We start from the raw sequence: 6,981 nt of genomic DNA, 5'->3' as shown, positions 1-6,981 counted from the left end.
TATTAATATCATAACAACCTAAATCATACCAATAATGCAAAAGTATAATTGAAATATTAAATTTTATTCTGATCTAAATAATCAAAAGAAGATTAATTAAACGGAAAAAAAAAAAAAAAAAAAAAAAAAAAAAAAAAAAAAAAAAAAACTTAAAATCATCTTTGATACTTAACTTTGAATGTTATGTATTTAGCCGGACTAATTATTTGAACAAAGTTTATGTTAAATTTTATATTATATATTTTTAAAAAATATATTTTAACATCTTCGTAGTATATGTTTAACAATTATGCCAACTCTAATTGGAATGGGGTTCGAACCTAAGACATTTCTTATAGAAATTAATGAGTAAGTTAAAAATAATAAATAGTTAACGGAATATTCCGTTACTAAAATTTATACTAACGGAATTTAGGTTATTTAAGGAAGAAAATAATATAATAGAGGGTAAATAAGGAAAATCATTAAAAATATTAAAATCAAAATAATATGAACCATTCATTTTAAGAAACAATACTACCGGCATTTTTTTTGTTCTAGTTAAGGGCCTAACATTATTGCTTCTTATTAGAATTGTAGATTGTAGATGTAGATGTAGATATTAAGCAGGAGCCGCCACCACTTATCGTGATGGAATCAGTTGAAGAGGCAAGCAATACGACCTAATTAAATAATATCTTAGCCTTGATCATAGTTATTGAAATGATGAAGTGAAGAACTATTGGCCAAAAGCCAATAAAGGACCAAGTCCAACCCTGGAGGCCAGGGGATTGGGCGGAGACCTGAAGAGTTAAGTCAGGCTAAGTCTAGCACCCTGTCTCTCAAAAATGTGTGGCGGTATAAAGAAATAAAGTCGCATCTTCACTTCGTGCTATAACTTTTTGTGTAGTAGTAAGTTTAGGTGGAGAATTGTTGTCATCAAAGGACCAAGTTGAGCACCCGGTGGCTAAGGGGATTGTTGGGCGGAGGCTTGAAAGGCTAAGTCCAGCACCCTACCTCTTAAAAATGTGTGACAATATAAAGAAATAAAGTTACACGTTCGCTATAAGCTATAGCTTTTAACGTAGTAGTAAGCACTTGATCCTAACAAGAACTTAATTTTATTTCATAATGCCATGGTGCATTTTAAGTATAGAAAGTTGCTTCCTATCTCCCATGTTAACATAGCTGCTTTCTGTTAACAGTAAAACCTTTCCAAGTTATTGCAAGCAAACCCTGGCAATGACTATAATCTTTCATATATAGGTTTTAAATGACAAGCATGTAACAACACACTCCTTCATGACTAACTTTTTGTTCTTGCATTGAAAAGGACTGAAAAGATTACTCAGACTTTCTTTTTCCCCTTTTTGGAAGAAGGGGCATGGTAATGCATTATACATATAGGCTCAAGTAGTTTTAACAAAATAGCAGATACTCTATGAGAGTCTAAGAAATTCATGGGCTACTGGTTCCAGTAGATGTCAAATGAGGAAAAACTTGTATATAAACTTTAATTTCCAAGAAGAAGAAGCCTAATTGCCAAGTGTAGCAGATAATAGAAATGGTAAAGCTGATCATTCCTTCTTTTTGGCAAGCAATCACAGTGGAAACATCAATATGCTGAGTAACATTTCCTTTTAATGCCCCAAACTTCAATAAAACAATGTCAGATCAAGAGCAAACAGTATACATGCAACAATGTATTCCCAAAGGTCACCTGCAATGGTATTGAGTTTGTAAGAAAGTTAGGAAGGCTGAATCACAAGTATAACACCACTTCTGCAAAAAGTATGTCACTACCTTAAGATCCAAGGATTGCATTATATTCTTGCTTAGCAAGTTACTAGTATAGACTATTTTAGAGTCTCATGGAAGTGTGGTGTTAAGACAATCATCTGTCACAACTCACAGGCAGCCAACATGTCCAAGTAGGGTAGAAATTTGACAAATTAAAATTAGAATCAGATTTCTATTACATCTCTACTAATATCAACAAAAGAACAAGACCAACCAAGTCTGGAGAAATTTTACCCTTCATTCTGAATCCTGTTAATGATATAAAAGGTTTAGAAAATTTTTTGAAAGACAGCCTGTTTGGTAGCATAGTTAGCTTATCAGTCAATTTTGGCTTATTGACCACTATTAGCTGTTTGACTTGATTAAACAACCAATATAAGTGTTTGATTAATTAACTTTTGTAACAACTTATTTATTAGTTCAAACCCCTAAAATTCAAAAAGCTACTCAAAGCAACTTTTTAGATCAGTTTTTCGAGAAAGTCATTTTGCATGTAATCAGGCAATCAGCTATCAGTTAATTTATCAAACACCTTTCTACAATCGGCTAATGCTATCAACTAGTCAAACCACTAACCCAATCACCTATGTAACTATTGGATAATAATAATAATAATAATAATAATAATAATAATAATATAATAATAATAATAATAATAATAGTAATAATAGTAATAATAATAATAATAATAATAATAATAATAATAATAATAATAATAATATAGGCTAAAGATCCATCCCGCACCCTGAACCATAAGGCGATTCTTCATGCCGCACCCTGACCTTTCATAAGTGCTTCGATCCCTAAACCAATTTTTTTGTCGCCTAACCTTTTTAGAAGGTAGCCTTTAAGTCTCCGATTTTCTTTTGCTGATGTGGAGCTAATATGTTATTAACCTGTTTGTTTTTGTAGATGTGGAGTAGCACTGTCATCACTTAGGTGTAATATACCCAAATTAAATGGTCAATTGATAACCCTAATTCAAATGGTCAATTGAAACCAACGAACACAAACTCGTGACCAATGGGAATCTTGCCAAATCTCCCAAAATCGCGACCAACAAACCCTAAATCCCTAATCCCGACGACCTCCAGACGGCATGACGAAAATTGGGGACGAAAGTGCGAAGCCGAAATCGCAGTGAATATATGCGAATGAGGAGTAAGGTATGTTCAAGTCTATATGTAGAACAATATATGCACATAGTATAGGTATATTATAATGTTGTTAATGGAATATGCGAATATGCTGGCAATATGCTTTGAATATGATGTGTTGTGGTCCTACTGTTGTTGCTTTTGTATATTTTGTATTGATTTTGATGTAGTGGGGTCCTGTTGTACTGCATTATTGTTTGAATACGTTTGTATAAAGTGTGGTCCTGCATTCTTTAGTTTTATTTCTGACAGTTGGTTGGTGTATAAAGTGATACTGCCAAAGCTGTTGCTTTTATGATTAAATATGCCTTAAATTTCTGTTGTCAAGATGAATGAAAGTGTGGAATTAATTATTCATCATGGTGGTAATTTCCTGAAAACGGTTCAGTTAAAATATTTGAATGGTCAACATAAATAGTGTGTGTGGACCATGACTTAATATGTTATCCCCACTTAGTGAAGTGCATAGCAGACCAAAGATATGGGAAAATAGCCTTACTGACATATAAATTAACCACTGAACCCTTTACAGCTTTAAAACTATTTCATAATGATGCTAGTAGTCTCCACTTAGCTCAGATTCCTAGAGAGAATAAAAGGTGTGAAATTTATGTTGAACATGAGGTAGATGAGCCTGATGTGGTTGCTTTATCTTTACTTGGGCCGAAGGCAGAATTAGGGGGTGAGGAAGTGGGTTAAGGCTGAATATGAGGCAGAATTTAGGAGGTGAGGAAAGGTCGGAGTGAGGCTGAATCTGAGGTAGAATTAGGGGGTGAGGAAGGTGGGAGTGAAGTTGAGGGAGATTCAGGACTTGGGAGTGACTAATTCAGTGAGCAGGGGACTGATTTAAGCAGTGGTAGTGACCAGATTACTAGTGACAGTGAGTAGATTACTAATAGGGGGACAAGAGAAAAAAAGAAAACCAGGATAGATGATGAACCAATACCACCTTATGTGCCAACATCTGAAAATCCCTTAGGAGATGAAGCTGATTCTGGTTTATTATGATTCTGAAGATCCACCACCAGTTGAAGTAGATTTAGAAAATGAGGAGGTGCCAATCAAAGTACAATGATAAGTACCCTAAGTACAACCCTAAATCAGACCCACCATTTATTCAATTAGGTATGTACTGTGATGACAATGTGCAATTCAAGTTGGCTATGATTAGTTATACTGTACACACAAAGAGGAATCTTTTCTAGAAAAAGAATGATTAAAGTATGTTAGGGTTGAGTGTCTTGGAAAGGATTGTGGATTTGTGGTTTTCATGCCTAGCACAATTTATGTGCTCAACACCAGGAAATATCTCTTGTATGACATTAGATAACCCCTACAAATTCAAATTTAAATTCAAGTAATCACAATATCAAGTACAGTAACACATTTAAAGAAGTAAAGAATTGAAGTGGATTTACCTTCTACTGATCACTCATTAAGGTCCATTGAGTGTTTGTCCACAATATTCAAATCTGCCTCTAAAAGCTCCATAAATCATCTCCATGATGAGTTATTCTCAATCTCAACAGCCCCAAGCAATTGGGTACATTTGATTGTTACCATCTCTACCAACAGCAGTCAATATTTCACCCTTCAATTTTCCTTTTAAAAAGCAGTCATCTAGTCCAATAAATCTCCTGGCTCCTGCAACACTCTTGTTAAAACACTGCGAGAAGATTACCTCTTTTGTGAAGAACTATGTTTCTCTATCTCTTTAGGGTTTGTCAACCACACTTTAAATACAAGCTAGATATAAACTAATATGGTAATTAGTTTCCATAAACCAGAAACCCTTCCTAATATGTAGGATACTTAATCTCACAGAATATTCTATAAACAACTCTAAAAAACTCTTCTTCATGACTTTAAAACACACATATATCCTCTCAAACACTAAGGGTGAATTTTCCACAATTCTGGTTGTTTTTATCTTCAATGTAGATCCTGAATTTGAATTCAAGCACTCCTGAGCATAATCGCTAAGCCTTTTGAACTGACTCTCATACCCCAATATCTAACTTCTTCAATATCCCTGTTATGGCCCTTCTACACATGCTCACAGTCACATTCAAGTTCAACTCAGATTTGATGTCTTTGCTCAACTCTGAATAACCAATAGTTGAATTTTGCCTCACCTTCTCTTCAAATTTCCATTCTAACCATTTCTGACTATCCCTAAAGTAAATTGATTGTTGCATTTATGTTCCAATATAATTGCCTTCACTTGAAAACACCTCGTTCTTTCTTCTCACCCTGCACTAACATGAAAACCACAACCCTTTCCAAGACACTCAACCCTAACATACTTTAATCCATTCTTTTTCCAGAAAAAGGTCCCTCTTTGTGTGTACAACATAACTAATCATAGCCAACTTGAATTGCACATTGTCATCAAAATACATACATAATTGAATAAAGGGTGGATTTGATTTAGGATTGTACTTGGGGGTACTTATCATTGTACTTTGATTGCACCTCATCATTTTCTAAATCTACTTCAATTGTTGGTGGATCTTCAGAATCATAATAAACAGAATCAGCCTCATCTCCTAAAGGATTTTTAGATATTGGCACATAAGGTGGTATTAGTTCATCATCTACTCTAATTTTCCTTTTTCTCTTGTCCCCCGTATTAGCAATCTGCTCACAACCACTCCTATGCTCACTGCCACTAGTAATATGGTCACTACCACTGCTTAAATCAGTCCCCTGCTCACTGAAGTAGTCACTCCCAATTCTTGAATCTCCTTCAACTTCACTCCCACCTTCCTCAACCCCCCCCCCCCCCCCCCCCTAATTCTGCCTCATATTCAGCCTCACTCCCACCTTCCTCACCTCCTAATTCTGCTTCATATTCAGCCTCAGCCCCACCTTCCTCACCCCTAATTCTGCCTCAAGCCCAGGTAAAGATAAAGCAACCACAGCAGGCTCATCTACCCCATGTTTAACATAAATCTCACACCTTTTATTCTCCCTAGCAATCTGAGTTAAGTGGAGACTACTAGCATCATTATGAAGTAGTTTTAAAGCTGTAAAGGGTTCAATGGTCAACTTATATGTCAGCGAGGCTATTTTCCCATATCTTTGGTCTGCTATGTACTTCACTAAATGGGGATAACATATTAAGTCAGGGTCCACACACACTATTTATGTCTGACCATTCAAATATTTTAACTGAGGCTTTTTCACGAAATTACCACCATGATGAATAATTAATTCCACACTTTCATTCATCCTGACAACAGAAATTTAAGGCATATTTAATCATAAAAGCAACAGCTTTGCAGTATCACTTTATACACCAACCAACTGTCAGAAATAAAACTAAAGAAATGCAGGACCACACTTTATACAAACGTATTCAAACAATAATGTAGTACAACAGGACCCCACTACATCAAAATCAATACAAAATATAAGCAAAAGCAACAGCAGTAGGACCACAACACATCATATTCAAAGCAAATTGACAGCATATTCGCATATTCCATTAACAACAGTATAATATACCTACACTATGCACATATATTGCCTCCACCAAAACAAAAAAAAAAAAAAAAAAAAAAAAAAAAAAAAAAAAAAAAAAAAAAAAAAAAAAAAACTATGCCTATATATTGTTCTACATATAGACTTGAACATACCTTACTCCTTCGCATATATTCACTACGACTTCGCCTTCACACCTTCGTCCCCAATGTTTGTCACCCACTGTTCGTCACCGATGTAGGGATGCCGTCTGGAGGTCGTCGGGATTAGGATTTAGGGTTCGTTGGTCATGATTTTGGGAGATTTGGCAAGATTCCCAGTGGTCGCGAGTTTGTGTTCGTTGGTTTCAATTGACCAATTTGAATTAGGGTTAGCAATTGACCATTTAATTTGGGTATATTACACCTAAGTGATGAAAGTGCTGCCACATCTACAAAAACAAACAGGTTAATAACATATCAGCTCCACATCAGCAAAAGAAAACCGGAGACTTAAAGGCTACCTTCTAAAAGGGCTAGGCGACCAAAAAAAAAAAAAAAAAAAAAAGGTTTGTGGATCA

At 35.1% G+C, this 6,981-nt stretch overlaps 1 long non-coding RNA gene across 1 annotated transcript; it reads right to left on the bottom strand.

Moving 5' to 3' along the window:
- Positions 1 to 1,399: 1,399 nt before the first annotated feature.
- LOC109162576 lies at positions 1,400 to 2,026 on the bottom strand. The gene is made up of 2 exons (XR_002051114.1): positions 1,783 to 2,026; positions 1,400 to 1,699 (listed from the first exon to the last, which is right to left on the bottom strand). It is a non-coding gene; the product is annotated as an uncharacterized LOC109162576 (long non-coding RNA).
- Between the last annotated feature and the right edge of the window lie 4,955 nt (positions 2,027 to 6,981).

This window comes from Ipomoea nil, unplaced genomic scaffold (genome assembly GCF_001879475.1).
Source record: "Ipomoea nil cultivar Tokyo-kokei standard unplaced genomic scaffold, Asagao_1.1 scaffold2950, whole genome shotgun sequence".
Classification (NCBI taxonomy): domain Eukaryota; kingdom Viridiplantae; phylum Streptophyta; class Magnoliopsida; order Solanales; family Convolvulaceae; genus Ipomoea; species Ipomoea nil.
This window is presented reverse-complemented; position numbering and strand designations above follow the sequence as displayed.